This window comes from Oncorhynchus mykiss, chromosome 24 (genome assembly GCF_057628025.1).
Source record: "Oncorhynchus mykiss isolate SJ-2025 chromosome 24, ASM5762802v1, whole genome shotgun sequence".
Lineage (NCBI taxonomy): Eukaryota > Metazoa > Chordata > Actinopteri > Salmoniformes > Salmonidae > Oncorhynchus > Oncorhynchus mykiss.
In genome coordinates this window covers 4822143-4841026 of record NC_143045.1, presented here as the reverse complement: position 1 = coordinate 4841026, position 18884 = coordinate 4822143, and the positions used below count along the sequence as shown (strand labels likewise).

At 43.1% G+C, this 18884-nt stretch overlaps 1 long non-coding RNA gene across 1 annotated transcript in view; it reads left to right on the top strand.

Moving 5' to 3' along the window:
* Positions 1-18884, top strand: part of LOC149972342 (uncharacterized) — a 40000-nt gene that overhangs the window by 1223 nt on the left and 19893 nt on the right. The gene's annotated exons all lie outside the window — the stretch shown is intronic.

Below are 18884 nucleotides of genomic sequence, written 5' to 3'. Positions count from 1 at the left end.
AGGCGCTACCAGGAGACAAGCCAGTACATCAGGAGACGTGGAGGAGACTGTAGGAGGGCAACAACACAGCAGCAGGACCGCTACCTCCGCCTTTGTGCAAAGAGGAGCAGGAGGAGCACTGCCAGAGCCCTGCAAAATGACCTCCAGCAGGCCACAAATGTGCATGTGTCTGCTCAAACGGTCAGAAACAGAGTCCATGAGGGTGGTATGAGAGCCCAACATCCACAGGTGGGGGTTGTGCTTGCAGCCCAACACCGTGCAGGACGTTTGGCATTTGCCAGAGAACACCAAGATTGGCAAATTCGTCACTGGCGCTCTGTGCTCTTCACAGATGAAAGCAGGTTCACACTGAGCACGTGACAGACGTGACAGAGTCTGGAGACGCCGTGGAGAACGTTCTGCTGCCTGCAACATCCTCCAGCATGACCGGTTTGGTGGTGGGTCAGTCATGGTGTGGGGTGGCATTTCTTTGGGGGGCTGCACAGCCCTCCATGTGCTCGCCAGAGGTAGCCTGACTGCCATTAGGTACCGAGATGAGATCCTCAGACCCCTTGTGAGACCATATGCCGGTGCTGTTGGCCCTGGGTTCCTCCTAATGCAAGACAATGCTAGACCTCATGTGGCTGGAGTGTGTCAGCAGTTCCTGCAAGAGGAAGACATTGATGCTATAGACTGGCCCGCCCGTTCCCCAGATCTGAATCCAATTGAGCACATATGGGACATCATGTCCCGCTCCATCCACCAACGCCACGTTGCACCACAGACTGTCCAGGAGTTGGCGGATGCTTTAGTCCAGGTCTGGGAGGAGATCCCTCAGGAGACCATCCGCCACCTCATCAGGAGCATACCCAGGCGTTGTAGGGAGGTCATACAGGCACGTGGAGGCCACACACACTACTGAGCCTCATTTGGACTTGTTTTAAGGACATTACATCAAAATTGGATCAGCTGTAGTGTGGTTTTCCACTTTAATTTTGAGTGTGACTCCAAATCCAGACCTCCATGGGTTGATACATTTGATTTCCATTGATAATTTTTGTGTGACTTTGTTGTCAGCACATTCAACTATGTAAAGAAAAAAGTATATATATATATATGAATAATATTTCATTCATTCAGATCTAGGATGTGTTATTTTAGTGTTCCCTTTTTATTTTTTGGAGCAGTGTACATACACACACACACATACACACATACATACATACATACATACATACATACATACATACAGTGCCTTGCGAAAGTATTCGGCCCCCTTGAACTTTGCGACCTTTTGCCACATTTCAGGCTTCAAACATAAAGATATAAAACTGTATTTTTTTTGTGAAGAATCAACAACAAGTGGGACACAATCATGAAGTGGAACAACATTTATTGGATATTTCAAACTTTTTTAACAAATCAAAAACTGAAAAATTGGGCGTGCAAAATTATTCAGCCCCTTTACTTTCAGTGCAGCAAACTCTCTCCAGAAGTTCAGTGAGGATCTCTGAATGATCCAATGTTGACCTAAATGACTAATGATGATAAATACAATCCACCTGTGTGTAATCAAGTCTCCGTATAAATGCACCTGCACTGTGATAGTCTCAGAGGTCCGTTAAAAGTGCAGAGAGCATCATGAAGAACAAGGAACACACCAGGCAGGTCCTAGATACTGTTGTGAAGAAGTTTAAAGCCGGATTTGGATACAAAAAGATTTCCCAAGCTTTAAACATCCCAAGGAGCACTGTGCAAGCGATAATATTGAAATGGAAGGAGTATCAGACCACTGCAAATCTACCAAGACCTGGCCGTCCCTCTAAACTTTCAGCTCATACAAGGAGAAGACTGATCAGAGATGCAGCCAAGAGGCCCATGATCACTCTGGATGAACTGCAGAGATCTACAGCTGAGGTGGGAGACTCTGTCCATAGGACAACAATCAGTCGTATATTGCACAAATCTGGCCTTTATGGAAGAGTGGCAAGAAGAAAGCCATTTCTTAAAGATATCCATAAAAAGTATTGTTTAAAGTTTGCCACAAGCCACCTGGGAGACACACCAAACATGTGGAAGAAGGTGCTCTGGTCAGATGAAACCAAAATTGAACTTTTTGGCAACAATGCAAAACGTTATGTTTGGCGTAAAAGCAACACAGCTCATCACACTGAACACACCATCCCCACTGTCAAACATGGTGGTGGCAGCATCATGGTTTGGGCCTGCTTTTCTTCAGCAGGGACAGGGAAGATGGCTAAAGTTGATGGGAAGATGGATGGAGCCAAATACAGGACCATTCTGGAAGAAAACCTGATGGAGTCTGCAAAAGACCTGAGACTGGGACGGAGATTTGTCTTCCAACAAGACAATGATCCAAAACATAAAGCAAAATCTACAATGGAATGGTTCAAAAATAAACATATCCAGGTGTTAGAATGGCCAAGTCAAAGTCCAGACCTGAATCCAATCGAGAATCTGTGGAAAGAACTGAAAACTGCTGTTCACAAATGCTCTCCATCCAACCTCACTGAGATCGAGCTGTTTTGCAAGGAGGAATGGGAAAAAATGTCAGTCTCTCGATGTGCAAAACTGATAGAGACATACCCCAAGCGACTTACAGCTGTAATCGCAGCAAAAGGTGGCGCTACAAAGTATTAACTTAAGGGGGCTGAATAATTTTGCACGCCCAATTTTTCAGTTTTTGATTTGTTAAAAAAGTTTGAAATATCCAATAAATGTCGTTCCACTTCATGATTGTGTCCCACTTGATGTTGATTCTTCACAAAAAAATACAGTTTTATATCTTTATGTTTGAAGCCTGAAATGTGGCAAAAGGTCGCAAAGTTCAAGGGGGCCGAATACTTTCGCAAGGCACTGTACATACTGGCACAAAGAGAAGATTCCATCCCACTGTGTGAGCGAGGTAAGCATTGATTTTCTGGGTCAGTGTGGAAATGTCGGTATTGTGCACTGGGAGTGCTCGCTGGGAATGGACCCTAATGACCAATTTTAAGTGAGATGGTTGGTTTGATGTACACGTTAATGGGGGTTGAGGGTTACAATATGTATGTGGCAGCAAGAGGGGTCATGGACACTGGTCAAATTCCAGTGGCAGTCAGTGCCGATTAGGATTAAGGAGAATGGCCATATTTCTATTATAGCATATTGGATGACTGTCATTCATATTCCATTCACCCAGCTCAATGTAACATAATTATGTTTAGGCTACAACATGATGTAATCGTTAGTCCAAACACTTGCAAAAGTTTTGCAACTAAAACGAGAGTTTCTATTGGACACATCCAGGTAGGTCCATCGCCGTTTCGTTATGTTTGCTTCTATTTAAGAAACGTTTTGCAACAAAAATCGGCGGAATTCAAATCAATGCCTACCTCGGGGAGAGAGAGGGCACCAAAATGCATCAATGAGAGTGATCGGTCCCAAGTCAGGCTCGGACAGCGCTATTGATAAGAGAATTTCCACCTGTAGCGATGGGAGCGCTTGAGCGGGAGACTGCCTCATCTGAATTCAATACCCCCAGCAGCTGCAAGTGAGCTCCAGAAAGACACGGATGAACGGAGATACGTGCCTCGACTGATCATAAGAGCAGCCGGACCAGAACCAATAATCTTCTCTCTCTTTCTCCTCCACTTTCCCCAGAACTTTTCAATCACACCTTGTGGCATAAAACAACGGTAGCCTACGTAGCCCTATAAAATGACCGTTTGTTTTTGTTGTCTTTCCGAAGTAGGCTAAATATTGTTTGACATCTCTGGATTGAGCACCGTGCAGAGGGCCTACCTGCTGCTTTTGCAGTTTCCTGGGTTGAACTTCACGGTTCATGCTGTGAGAGATGTCGAGTCAGGGTTTAACATCAGGATTATAAATCTGAGATGGGCCGCTTTAAATTATATTGGTCACAATGTGCCGTTTTATTAAACGTTGTCTCCCAAACCCCGGACCACGTACTACAGTCTCATTGGTATTAATGCACAGAGGCAATGGGACAGAAAATCTGAATGTGTGACAAGGAAGCCGCCCAGTGGTAGCCGTGTGTAAGCGCAGCACAGACCCATAGTGCGTGTCGGCCAATGACCGGTATGAGGCCTTTAAATACCTGTGGTGCGCGGGTCAGCTGTTTGTTCACCCGCAGCCACCCGCAATTGCCAATAGCCCATCGGCAACCGCGCTGCTATGTTATAAAGTAAAAAATCTGAGGCCCACTGTAGGCTGCAATCAAAGATGACGGAACGATTTTTTGACAGGGGGTGCAGGATTTTTTGGGGCGTGATTTAGATATGTTTCTGCTTATAATTTTCAACATTTTGGTAGGCTATTTGTTAATCAACTTGTCTATAATTAGATACATCCAGCTTCTCCTCTGTTGCTTTAAAAGACTAAATAAACTCTTGATCACCAGAATAATGTAATTTATCAATAGAATGAATGTTTCAATCTAGTTGACATTGGTAACGTTTTCTCTGTCATCTTTTTCAGAGCAAATATGTTTAGGGACAGGGGAGAAAATGCAATAACTCCCCCAAGAAACTGGAAAGATTTTCTGTGCAAAATTTCCAAATTGCATCAGTTTGACTAGTTGTAAGGTAAATAGAAAGCTGTGAAACGACCCAACATGTTTCTGATCATATTTCAGTTTGGCTTCTATTTTATGTGGTTGAAATTACTATCAGCTTTTACGATGCTGATAATGATAGCACCTCTTCAGATGGTATCTAGCATTTGCATTCTCTCAAGATGTTGAAAGGAATAAATAATATTTCTCCACTCCTCTTCCTGAGTAAACATTTTGCCTACAGTACATTTGGTGTATAATTTTAGTGGGAAAAAATGCTTAATTTTTGCAGGAGTTAATATTAAGGCTATCGGAGGTTATAGACCCAAAGTCAGTGTCCAGATTTCAGTTCCCATTTAACCTATCTGAACAGTAGGCTACAGATCCCTTGAAATGCCATATGTCTATTTGAGGTCCCCATCTTGTGACTGTCGAATTTGTATAGCGCCTCACAATCATCACACATAACATCGCCGGCACTGGTATCATCCTCTTTTACCACTTCACCAAATCTTTCCCAAACATTACTTTTCTGATCCTCTCTTCTCTTTATTTTCAACTCTCCTTTTGCACCTTTTTTCTTATTGAATTCAACTCTGACCAGTGGAGGCTCCTCAGAGGAGGAACGGGAGGACCATTCTCCTCAGTGAATTTCATTTTTTTTTAAATCATTTTTGGATAAAACTATACTAAATATATTCACGTCACCAAATAATTGATTAAAACACACTTTTGCAATAAAGGTCTACTGTAGCCTCAACAGCACTCTCTGGGGTAGCATCATGGCGTAGCCGGAGGACGGCTAGTTTCCATCTTCCTCTGGGTACATTGACTTCAAAAGAAAACTGAGAAGTCTCATGGTTATTATTATATTATAGTAATTATGACCATTTCTGGAGGACATCCTCCAACCTATCAGAGCTCTTGCAGCGTGAACTGAAATATTTTCCACCCAATCAAAGGATCAGAGAATCAATCTAGTACTGAAAGCAAAAGCTACAGCTAGCTAGCACTGCAGTGCAGACCATTTTGGTGAGTAGTTGACTCAAAGAGAAAGACAATATTTGATTTTTTTCTTTTTCACTTTCCCTTACTTAGCTAGCGAATGCAGCTTGCTAGTTTAGCCTACTCAAACACCCTGCCCCATCAGAGAGGGGTGTTATGTAAGCTAGCTGGCTATGGCTATCCAAAACTGGAATTCTTCCAAGTCAAGGGTAAGCTTTTGGTTTTATAAATTTATTGCCACCCGGGCTCACTGGTGTAACTGCTAAACTGCCTGCTGCACACTGTACTGCATGGTTGTAGTGGGTTTACTAACATGTTAGTTCTAGTAGCTAGTTAGTCTAGTAGCTAGCAGCGGTTAGGAGTTACAGTATGAAGGTTTGGCTTGGAAAGTTTTTTTTGCCTGGTCACAGACAGCTGTTGTGTTGTGCAATGATGTCCTCAAGCAAAGGGAAAGGGTGAGAGGAGGGGAGCGCGTAGGAATTATACAATGAGCAAAATGATCATGATGTTTGTATGTGGCTGCTATGAAAGTGAACTGTGATTGTGGGTAATTAGGGGTGTATTCATTCCACCGATTCTGTTGAAAAACATTTTTCTTAAAGCAAACCGAACTAAACAGGGATAAACATACCTGAATTTGTCCAATAAAAACTCTTGTTTGCAACTGTTGGACTAATGATTGCACCCTAGATCAGCTAGATTCAGGCAAGAGTGTGCAAGGTAGTATTGAATGTGTCACTGTCTTGTCACCTTGAATACTCAAATATTTCTCTCGACCTGTGCACGCACCTATGTTGTAAACTTCAATTCCTAGGCTAGGTTGTAGCAGCCTCATGATAGGTATAGGGAAAATCTGAGTATCATGTCGAAACCTAAACCTATCGATGTTACATTGATCTGGGTGAATGGGATATGAATAGCAGACATCCAATATGTTGTAATAGAAATAAGGCCATGATAAAAAATAGCATCCTTCATCTTAAATGGCACCGACTTCCACTGACTCCGGCATTGTCCTTTTTGCCTCCGTGGATTGACGTTAACTTTTTCTGCCTGTTACCAAAGGCATTTGGCGATTGGCGTGTGGGCTATTTGGGCATGTACAGTGGGGCCCTAATGCTTATGCACTAATGTTAGATAGCATAAAATAATGAAATAGCCTATAGATAGATATAAATTGCACAAGAATTATACATTTTTAGATTTTTTTTAAGGTATTGTTTTCTCTTTATTTAACCGGCCCGCCACCCTTCATCCACACAATATTTAATTATCTTAAACGCGGCTTCCCAGCAGATATAACCATGGGTTATGAGTCAACCCATGCAACACTAATAAACTCAGCCAAAAAATAAATGTCCCTTTTTCAGGACCCTGTCTTTCAAAGATAATTCATAAAAATCCAAATAACTTCACAGATCTTCATTGTAAAGGGTTTAAACACTGTTTCCCAAGCTTGTTCAATGAACAATAAACAATTAATGAACATGCACCTGTGGAATGGTCGTTAAGACACTAACAGCTTACCGAAGGTAGGCAATTAACATCACAGTTATGAAAACTTAGGACAATACAGAGGCCTTTCTACTGACTCTGAAAAACACCAAAAGAAAGATGCCCAGGGTCCCTGCTCATCTGCGTGAATGTGCCTTAGGCATGCTGCAAGGAGGCATGAGGACTGCAGATGTGGCCAGGGCAATAAATTGACAGCGCTACAGGGAGACAGGACGGAGAGCTAATTGTCCTCGCAGTGGCAGACCACGTGTAACAACACCTGCACAGGATCGGTACATCCGAACATCACACCGGCGAGACAGGTACAGGATGGCAGCAACAACTGCCTGAGTTACACCATGAACGCACAATCCCTCCATCAGTGCTCAAACTGTCCGCAATAGGCTGAGAGAGGCTGGACTGAGGGCTTGTAGGCCTGTTGTAAGGCAGGTCCTCACCAGACATCACCGGCAACAACGTCGCCTATGGACACAAACCCACCGTTGCTGGACCAGACAGGACAGGCAAAAACGGCTCTTCTCTGACGAGTCGCGGTTTTGTCTCACCAGGGGTGATGGTCGGATTTGCGTTTATCTGTATTCTGGAATGGGATCGATTTGGAGGTGGAGGGTCCTCGGACTGAGCTTGTTGTCATTGCAGGCAATCTCAACGCTGTGCGTTACAGGGAAGACATCCTCCTCTCTCATGTGATACCCTTCCTGCATGCTTATCCTGACATGACCCTCCAGCATGACGATGCCACCAGCCATACTGCTCATTCGGTGAGTGATTTCCTGCAAGACAGGAATGTCAGTGTTCTGCCATGGCCAGCGAAGAGCCCGGATCATTAATCCCATTGAGCACGTCTGGGACCTAATGAATCGGAGAGTGAGGTCTAGGGCCATTCCCCCCAGAAATGTCTGGAATCTTGCAGGTGCCTTGGTGAAAGAGTGGGTAACATCTCACAGCAAGAACTGGCAAATCTGGTGCAGTCCATGAGGAGGAGATGCACTGCAATACTTAATGCAGCTGGTGGCCACAGCAGATACTGACTGTTACTTTTGATTTTGCACCCCCCCCCCCCCCCCCCCCCATTTTTCCATTTCTCACATGTCTGTGGAACTCGTTCAGTTTATGTCTCAGTTGTTGAATCTTGTTATATTCATACAAATATTTACACATGCTAAATTTGCTGGAAAATAAACGCAGTTGACAGTGGGAGGACGTTTCTTTTTTTGCTGAGTTTATATACACTGCTCAAGAAAATAAAGGGAACACTAAAATAACACATCCTAGATCTGAATGAATTAAATATTCTTATTAAATACTTTTTTCTTTACATAGTTGAATGTGCTGACAACAAAATCACACAAAAATGATCAATGGAAATCAAATTTATCAACCCATGGAGGTCTGGATTTGGAGTCACACTCAAAATTAAAGTGGAAAACCACACTACAGGCTGATCCAACTTTGATTTAATGTCCTTAAAACAAGTCAAAATGAGGCTCAGTAGTGTGTGTGGCCTCCACGTGCCTGTATGACCTCCCTACAACGCCTGGTCATGCTCCTGATGAGGTGGTGGATGGTCTCCTGAGGGATCTCCTCCCAGACCTGGACTAAAGCATCCGCCAACTCCTGGACAGTCTGTTGGTGGATGGAGCGAGACATGATGTCCCAGATGTGCTCAATTGGATTCAGGTCTGGGAAACGGGCGGGCCAGTCCATAGCATCAATGCCTTCCTCTTGCAGGAACTGCTGACACACTCCAGCCACATGAGGTCTAGCATTGTCTTGCATTAGGAGGAACCCAGGGCCAACCGCACCAGCATATGTTCTCACAAGGGGTCTGAGGATCTCATCTCGGTACCTAATGGCAGTCAGGCTACCTCTGGCGAGCACATGGAGGGCTGTGCGGCCCCCCAAAGAAATGCCACCCCACACCATGACTGACCCACCGCCAAACCGGTCATGCTGGAGGATGTTGCAGGCAGCAGAACATTCTCCACGGCGTCTCCAGACTCTGTCACGTCTGTCACATGTGCTCAGTGTGAACCTGCTTTCATCTGTGAAGAGCACAGGGCGCCAGTGGTGAATTTGCCAATCTTGGTGTTCTCTAGCAAATGCCACCCTCATGGAGTCTGTTTCTGACCGTTTGAACAGACACATGCACATTTGTGGCCTGCTGGAGGTCATTTTGCAGGGCTCTGGCAGTGCTTCTCCTGCTCCTCCTTGCACAATGGCGGAGGTAGCGGTCCTGCTGCTGGGTTGTTGCCCTCCTACGGCCTCCTCCACGTCTCCTGATGTACTGGCCTGTCTCCTGGTAGCGCCTCCATGCTCTGGACACTACGCTGACAGACACAGCAAACCTTCTTGCCACAGCTCGCATTGATGTGCCATCCTGGATGAGCTGCACTACCTGAGCCACTTGTGTGGGTTGTAGACTCCACTACCACTACCACTACCACTAGAGTGAAAGCACCGCCAGCATTCAAAAGTGACCAAAACAACAGCCAGGAAGCATATGAACTGAGAAGTGGTCTGGTCACCACCTGCAGAACCACTCCTTTATTGGGGGTGTCTTGCTAATTGCCTATAATTTCCACCTGTTGTCTATTCCATTTGCACAACAGCATGTGAAATGTATTGTCAATCAGTGTTGCTTCCTAAGTGGACAGTTTGATTTTACAGAAGTGTGATTGACTTGGAGTTATATTGTGTTGTTTAAGTGTTCCCTTTATGAGCAGTGTACATCATTGGTGTGTAGGCCAATGTATTGTAGGCCTATATATGACAACAGATGTCTTTTACCACAATCATGTCCTTTACGCTCAAAATCAAACTATACTGAACAAAAATATAAACGCAACAATTTCAACGATTTTACTGAGTTGCAGTTCCTATCAGTCAATTGAAAGACATTTATTAGGCCCTAATCTATGGATTTCACATGACTGGGCAGGGGCACAGCCATGGGTGGGAATAGGCCCACCCTCTGGGGAGCCAGGCCCAGCCAATCTTAATTTATTTATCCTCACAAATGGGCTTTATATTAAAGACTGAAATACTCCTCAGTTTCATCAGCTGTCTGGTTGGCTGGTCTCAGATGATCCCGCAGGTGAAAAAGCCAGATGTGGAGATCCTAGGCTGGCGTGGTTACACATGGTCTGCCGGTTGAGCGTACTGCCAAATTCTCTAAAACGACATTCAATTATTTGGCAACAGCTCCGGTGGACTTTCCTGAGTCAGAATGCCAATTGCGCGCTCCCTGAAAATGTGGACATTTGCGGCATTGTGTTAAGAATAGCCTTTTTATTGTACTCAGCACAAAGTGCACATGTGTAATGATCGGGCTGCTTTTTTGGTACTTGTTACCTCTTTTTCTCCCCAATTTTGTGATATCCAATTGGTAGTTACAGTCTTGTCCCATCGCTGCAACTCCTGTGCGGACTTGGGAGAGGCTAAGTTTGAGAGCCGGGAGAGGCTAAGGTTGAGAGCCATGCGTCCTCCGAAACATGATTCTGCCAAGCTGCACTGCTTCTTGACACACTGCTCGCTTAATCCGGAAACCAGCTGCACCAATGTGTCGGAGGAAACACCTTATAGCTTGCAACCGAAGCCAGCGTGCGCCCGGCCGAAACAAGGAGTTGCTAGAGCGTGAAGGAAACAAGGACATCCCAGCCGGCCAAACCCTCCCCTAACCCAGACAACGCTGGGCCAATTGTGCGTGTTTGCGGACGGCTGCAGGGATCCGCCTCTGGCACTGATCAGTGCCTTAGACCGCTGCGCCATTCGGAAGACCCCTAATGATCATGCTGTTTAATCAGCTTCTTGATATGCCACACCTGTATGGTGCATGGATTATTTTATTAAAGGAGAAATGCTCACTAACAGGGATGTAAACAAGTTTGTGCACAGAATTTGAGAGAAATACGCTTTTTTGTGCGTCTAGAAAAATTCTAGGATCTTTTATTTCTGCTCATGAAACATGGGACCAACACTTTACATGTTGTATTTATATTTTTGTTCAATCTAAATGCTATTTCCTGCTGGTAAGTGGTCTAGGTAAGAAACCTTACCATCACTGTCCTTGTCTCTCTTTAAGATGACTTGATTGGTTGAAGCCAAAAAGATTAAGTCCTATCCAGCCCTTGACCTACTAATGGGGAAAGAAATGAGGAATGGCGTACCAGACACAACCTCTATTCAAACCGAGTCCCTATACCCTGATCATTAATGCGATGGTGGCTACATCTCCAGGTCATCAAACCATCCACAACTCCCCCTTGACACCCCCTAAAGGTCGTAGTTCAGAGGTCAGTCTTCCTATGCGCTCATGAGGCTGCCCTTTTCAGTCCCAATCAGCAGCTCTTTTTTCCAGCGGCAGAATGAAAAGACGTGTGACAAAGGTCATGAAAATGGATTTACTTTGCATTTGACTGGATGAAAAGGTCAGAGGAAGGGCATCCTAAAATGGCACATAACCCTGCACCCTCACAGGGACTAGGGGAATTGATTTGTGGAAAAAGTACCCAATGGTAATACTTGAGTAAAAGTAAAGACACCTAAAAGTGAAAATCATCTAGTAAAATACTACTTTTACATCAAGTTTTTAATATTTAAATTCATATGATTTTTCTATGTGTCCAGAGTGGACACCTTGGGCCTGTGGATCCTGGCTGTGGAGATCTCCATAAGTACAACCAGAGTGGACACCTTGGCCCTGTGGATCCTGGCTGTGGAGAGCTCCATAAGTACAACCAGAGTGGACACCTTGGTCCTGTGGATCCTGGCTGTGGAGATCTCCATAAGTACAACCAGAGTGGACACCTTGGCCCTGTGGATCCTGGCTGTGGAGATCTCCATAAGTACAACCCGAGTGGACACCTTGGCCCTGTGGATCCTGGCTGTGGAGAGCTCCATAAGTACAACCAGAGTGGACACCTTGGCCCTGTGGATCCTGGCTGTGGAGAGCTCCATAAGTACAACCAGAGTGGACACCTTGGCCCTGTGGATCCTGGCTGTGGAGAGCTCCATAAGTACAACCAGAGTGGACACCTTGGCCCTGTGGATCCTGGCTGTGGAGATCTCCATAAGTACAACCAGAGTGGACACCTTGGCCCTGTGGATCCTGGCTATGGAGAGCTCCATAAGTACAACCAGAGTGGACACCTTGACCCTGTGGATCCTGGCTGTGGAGAGCTCCATAAGTACAACCAGAGTGGACACCTTGGCCCTGTGGATCCTGGCTGTGGAGAGCTCCATAAGTACAACCAGAGTGGACACCTTGGCCCTGTGGATCCTGGCTGTGGAGAGCTCCATAAGTACAATTTCCTTAAATGTGAGCAGCAATTGTTGCAATGGTAACTGTACAATAATTTTCTTTTTTTCTTTAGGGGATGGATCAGCTTTAATATTGCAGATAGATTGTAGCTTCCATCAATGTAATTGTCTGCATAATTTCCAATCCCCCATAGAGTTTTTTGGGGGAAATATATTTATACACAAGCACATGCATACACACCCACATATAAACATGCATGCATACATACATACATACATACATACATACAGTGGGGCAAAAAAGTATTTAGTCAGCCATCAATTGTGCAAGTTCTCCCACTTAAAAAGATGAGAGAGGCCTGTAATTTTAATCATAGGTACACTTCAACGATGACAGACAAAATGAGAAAAAAATTCCAGAAAACCACATTGTAGGATTTTTAATGAATTTATTTGCAAATTATGGTGGAAAATAAGTATTTGGTCACCTACAAACAAGCAAGATTTCTGGCTCTCACAGACCTGTAACTTCGTCTTTAACAGGCTCCTCTGTCCTCCACTCGTTACCTGTATTAATGACACCTGTTTGAACTTGTTATCAGTAAAAAATACACCTGTCCACAACCTCAAACAGTCACACTCCAAACTCCACTATGGCCAAGACCAAAGAGCTGTCAAAGGACACAAGAAACAAAATTGTAGACCTGCACCAGGCTGGGAAGACTGAATCTGCAATAGGTAAGCAGCTTGGTTTGAAGAAATCAACTGTCGGAGCAATTATTAGGAAATGGAAGACATACAAGACCACTGATAATCTCCCTCGATCTGGGGCTCCACGCAAGATCTCACCCCGTGGGGTCAAAATGATCACAAGAACGGTGAGCAAAAATCTCAAAGCCTACCATCAGTAACACACTACGCCGCCAGGGACTCAAATCCTGCAGTGCCAGACGTGTCCCCCTGCTTAAGCCAGTACATGTCCAGGCCCGTCTGAAGTTTGCTAGAGAGCATTTGGATGATACAGAAGAAGATTGGGAGAATGTCATATGGTCAGATGAAACCAAAAATTGAGATTTTGAGTGAAAACCTCCTTCCATCAGCAAGGGCATTGAAGATGAAACGTGGCTGGGTCTTTCAGCATGACAATGATCCCAAACACACCAGCCGGGCCACGAAGGAGTGGCTTCGTAAGAAGCATTTCAAGGTCCTGGAGTGGCCTAGTCAGTCTCCAGATCTCAACCCCATAGAAAATCTTTGGAGGGAGTTGAAAGTCTGTGTTGCCCAGCAACTGCCCCAAAACATCACTGCTCTAGAGGAGATCTGCATGGAGGAATGGGCCACAATACCAGCAACAGTGTGTGAAAACCTTGTGAAGACTTACAGAAAACGTTTGACCTCTGTCATTGCCAACAAAGGGTATATAACAAAGTATTGAGATAAACTTTTGTTATTGACCAAGTACTTATTTTCCACCATAATTTGCAAATAAATTCATTAAAAATCCTACAATGTGGTTTTCTGGATTTTTGTTTTTCTCATTTTGTCTGTCATAGTTGAAGTGTACCCATGATGAAAATTACAGGCCTCTCATCTTTTTAAGTGGGAGAACTTGCACAATTGGTGGCTGACTAAATACTTTTTTGCCCCACTGTACATACATACATACATACATACAGTGGGGCAAAAAAGTATGGCTTATTGACAACAAAGTCAAGGTATTGGAGTGGCCATCACAAAGCCCTGACCTCAATCCCATAGAAGATTTGTGGGCAGTACTGAAAAAGTGTGTGCAAACAACAAAGGCCTACAAACCTGACTCTGTTACGCCAGCTCTGTCAGGAGGAATGGGCCAAAATTCACCCAACCTATTGTGGGAAGCTTGTGGAAGGCTACCTGAGACGTTTGACCCAAGTTAAACAATTTAAAGGCAATGCTACCAAATACTAATTTAGTGTATGTAAACTTCTGACCCACTGGGAATGTGATGAAAGAAATTAAAGCTGAAATAAATCATTCTCTCTACTATTATTCTGACATTTCACATTCTTAAAATAAAGTGGTGATCCTAACTGACTTAAAACAGGGAATTTTTACCAGGATTAAATGTCAGAAATTGTGAAAAACTCAGTTTAAATGTATTTGGCTGTGTAAGGTGTATGTAAACTTCCGACTTCAACTGTACATACTATACACATTTTACAGACACAATCTATTTTAAAATAGTTATATTTTGTTTGTTTTTATTCCTGGCCCTCCTCCATTTCTCATGTCCATTCAGTTTGATTTCTATTTGCCCGATTTTTGTAACTGTGCTTTTTCACAAAAGTCCTGAACCTATATACATTTTACAGACCCAGTATGTTTTACATTAGTTATCTTGTTGTTATGAGTCCCACCCTTCAGCTCCATTCAACACCTCTCATCTATCTCTTAACACAATCCATATTGGATTTCTATTTGCCATATATTTTTCAACTGATCTGTGACGCTTAATCTTCTTAACAGCTGTGGTTTCTGCCAACCACACTCTCCGTTGGCGTTCTGACAAGTGCAAATCAGAGTAATCACAAAGCACCATCACTATTGGATCTAATGGCAGCATTTTCCCTATATCGATGACATCATTGACTTTCCCCCAGAATGAAACCACCCTCGGACATTTCCACAGCACATGCTGAAAAGTACCAAGGTCCCCTGTGGTGAAGAACTCACAAAATGGTGATGGACTAATTACCCATCTGATGTATTTTTGGAGGTGTTATTCTTACATTTTTGTAGTAGCTAATTGGTGAATGGGGTTTCTAGACGATCCAAATATATTTTTCCAATACGGTCTCCCAATTGATTTTTCTGTCAGCAAGTGTAAAATCCTTTTCCAATACAGTGGATAGAGTTAATGGTGTTTGTGCGGCTAGAATGAATTGACTATAGATATTAGAAACAACTCCTTTTGAGGGGCATCTGTCCGTTAGAAGTTTGACCAATGGGTGTACTGCTAGTTCTGCTGGATAGGCGGAGTTGAAGGTAAAGGCAAAATGATGAGCCTGGGACATTAAAAGACTGGCGTATTTCCTGGAAACTTAGGAGTCCGTTCAAATTGAATATGTCTTTGAAAGTATAAATACCTTTCTTAGACCAAGAATCTGATATAAATGTTTTCTTACACGCTAAGAATTCTTTATTACACCATATTGGAGAGGATAAATGCCATTTAAGATTAGATCTCATAGGCCCAAACATTAAGGCACATTTTTTCAGAGTCAATCCAGAAATTAATACATCTTGTAATCTAATTGGTGAAACTATTGACCCTTCTATAGCACGCCAAGGAACTCTGGGTTTAACCAGGTGTTCAGGAAATGCATTTGGAATGATGTGGTGATAAAAAATAAAAAACATTTATTTGGAACTGCAAGTACCCCTGAAGCTTTTTGTTCTCTGTTACCGTTGCATATTTAATCTGTGGCCTCGTTCTCCCCCAAAATGAACTTCATTCTGACAGTCAAGTTTAGACCATAGGTCTATAAGGGGAGGCAGTGGAAACATGGAACTAATACAAGTCATGCCAGGGAGGACAATCATTTTGATAGCATGCAAAGAAGTGGCCATAGCGGACCGTCGTGTCTTTTTGGATCTTTTGAAAAGGTTTCTAAGTAGTTCTTCCTGCCGGTAGTGTAAATGGAGATGGATACGGTGATGCCTAATTAACGGACTTGTTTCTTCACTGGGATCATGGGTGGTAGTTGCACGCTTCACATAGCTGAGTTAAGAGGTAGTGGAGCTGATTTAGACTAGTTGATCTTGGAACCAGACCATGAGCTGAATGCTGTGAAAATAGACATGGAGGGATTTCTGAGCGTTTGCGGCGTCGAGCAGTATGTCATCTGCATTCAGAGAAATTGCTGGTTCAGTTTGCTTGATTTTGAAATGTGAGGAAGCCGAATTTTGACGTATGCTTTGTGCCAGCGGTTCAAGAGTGAGAAAATAGCATAGGGAATGGCGGGACAATCTTGTTTACACCCTTGTTGTATGATAAAGGGATTAGAATGTGTAGTGCCTGTAGATATAATCGAAGGATTCACGTACATGGTGCGAATCATATGTATAAATCTAGCTCCGAAACCAAAATGTTCAAGAACAAGGCCATAAATGTTCCCCCCCTTAGCAGTCAAAGGCTTTCTCTGCATCTAATGATAACACAGCACACGGGGTATCCAGATTGGAAGCCTCAGCAACCACATGAAACGGGTGGAGCATGTTCTCGGCTGCCTGACGACCCCTAATAAACCCCGTTTGGTCAGGATGTACGCGCTGAAGATGGCATACATCTTAATTTCTGCTCCAAGTAAGCTGATTGGCTGAAAAATTTGCACAATTTGTGAGGTCTTTCTCTTTCTTAGGGATATAACACCTGTGATTGATGTCTCTGTGGAATTGTCCTTTTTCAATAGCAATGTTAAGCGATTGAAGAATAACTGGTCCTAGCTCATCCCAAAAGTTGAGAATGAGTTCAGGAGGTATTCCATCAATACCAGGCACTTTATCTTTATTCATATTTTAAAAAAATAAATGTAAAAAAAGCAGCTTTCAGTTCAGATAAAGTCTCAGATTCCTCTAATAAAATGGTTTCTTCTTGAGAGAGTTTGGGCAACGTAACTGCCGACTCCAGGAACTGCCGACAAGCAGGAGTAATAAAGCTCTGTGAGGAACTCTATACATCTGAATAACATGCTCTAAAAGTTGTATTTACTTCTGTGGGACCAGATATCATTCCCTTCGTAGGGGATCTGATCGGCTGTATTGATGATCTTGTTTCAGCTGCAGTAACTGGCTACTCCCTTGAAAATAGTATTTTTTTCTCACACCCTCTGCGTAATGAATTCTGCTCTACGTCGCAACAGGTCATTCAGTTCCAACCGACTTGTTTTTAGCTCAAATTCTCTCTGTTGAATAGTTGCTTTTAAAGAGAATCTTCCAGCATTTTACAACGATTTTCAAATTCACTGATCTTCTGAAGCCTTCATTTCTGTAAATTTGAAAGAGAATGTGTAGTGTTTCCTCTTATGAACATTTTTACAGCTAACCATATCATAGCGGAGTCCTCCGATGAGTGGTCATTTATTCCAAAACATTTTAAATGAAATCTAAACTGAAAGGTGCAGTCAGTTGTGTTGTAAAGTATTATTAAGCCATCTCAGTGCACACTTGTTCATTGGGAAGATTTGAAATTGACAAAGAATGGGATTAGGATCAGATAGAATGGCCGGTAATGTTTTTACAAGTTCCATGTTACCTGGAATTTAAGTAGACGTTAAAACATAGTCAATTCTCGAGAAAGTCTTAAATCTCGCAGAAAAAGCAAGTTATCTGTTATCCAAGCCTGAGACTGGGTTTGGTCATTTGGAAATGGAATTAATGATAAATACATAGGAAGTTTATGCTTCGTAGATTATTTGGAGACAACAGCATTTTCTTGTTTATCTCCTGACATACAAAGAGGCCCAACATACTTTTTGATACAAAACATACCGGAGTAAAAGTAAAGACACCTTAATAGAAAATGACTAACGGAAAAGTGAAAGTCATCCAGTAAAATACTACCTGAGTAAAAGTCTCAACAATATATGTATACATACACACTTAAGTATCAAAACTAAATGTAATTGCTAAAATATACTTAAGTATCGAAAGTAGGGGCCGTGGGGCGACGCATAATTGGCCTAGCGTCGTCCGGGTCAGGGAGGGGGTTGGCCGGTAGGGATATCCTTGCCTCATTGACTCCTGTGGCGGGCCGGGCGCAGTACGCGCTAACCAAGGTTGCCAGGTGCACAGTGTTTCCTCCGACACATTGGTGCGGCTGGCTTCCGGGTTGGATGCGCGCTGTGTTAAGAAGCAGTGCGGCTTGGTTAGGTTGTGTATCGGAGGACGCATGACTTTCAACCTTCGTCTTTCCCAAGCCCGTACGGGAGTTGTAGCGATGAGACAAGATAGTAGCTACTAAAAACAATTGGATACCATGAAATTGGGGAGAAAAAGGGGTAAATTATTTTAATTTTTTTAAGTATCGAAAGTAAAAAAAAATAAGAAAAAGAGAATTAATAATTTCAAATTCCTTATATTATGCAAACCAGACGGCACTATTTTCTCATTTTTTAAATTTACGTCTAGAAAGGCACACTCCAACACTGAGACATCATTTACAAACGAAGCATGTGTGTTTAGTTAGCCCGCCAGATCAGAGGCAGTAGGGATGACCAGGAATGTTCACTTGACAAGTGCGTGAATTAGACCATGCTCCTGTCCAGCTAAACATTAAAAATGCAACAAGTACTTTTGGGTGTCAGGGAAAATGTATGGAGTAAAAAGTACATTTTCTTTACAGATACTACTTAAGTACTTTAATCTCTAGCTCTTTCAGTGGTGTACAGTAAAATGTAGCAAATCGTTACTCTAAGTAAATCTATTCTAATGTTCTAGGCAGTTTTCGTTGGGAAAAGTCACTTGACAACACTAAAAGTTAACTCTGTCTTTTTAGAATATAATGATT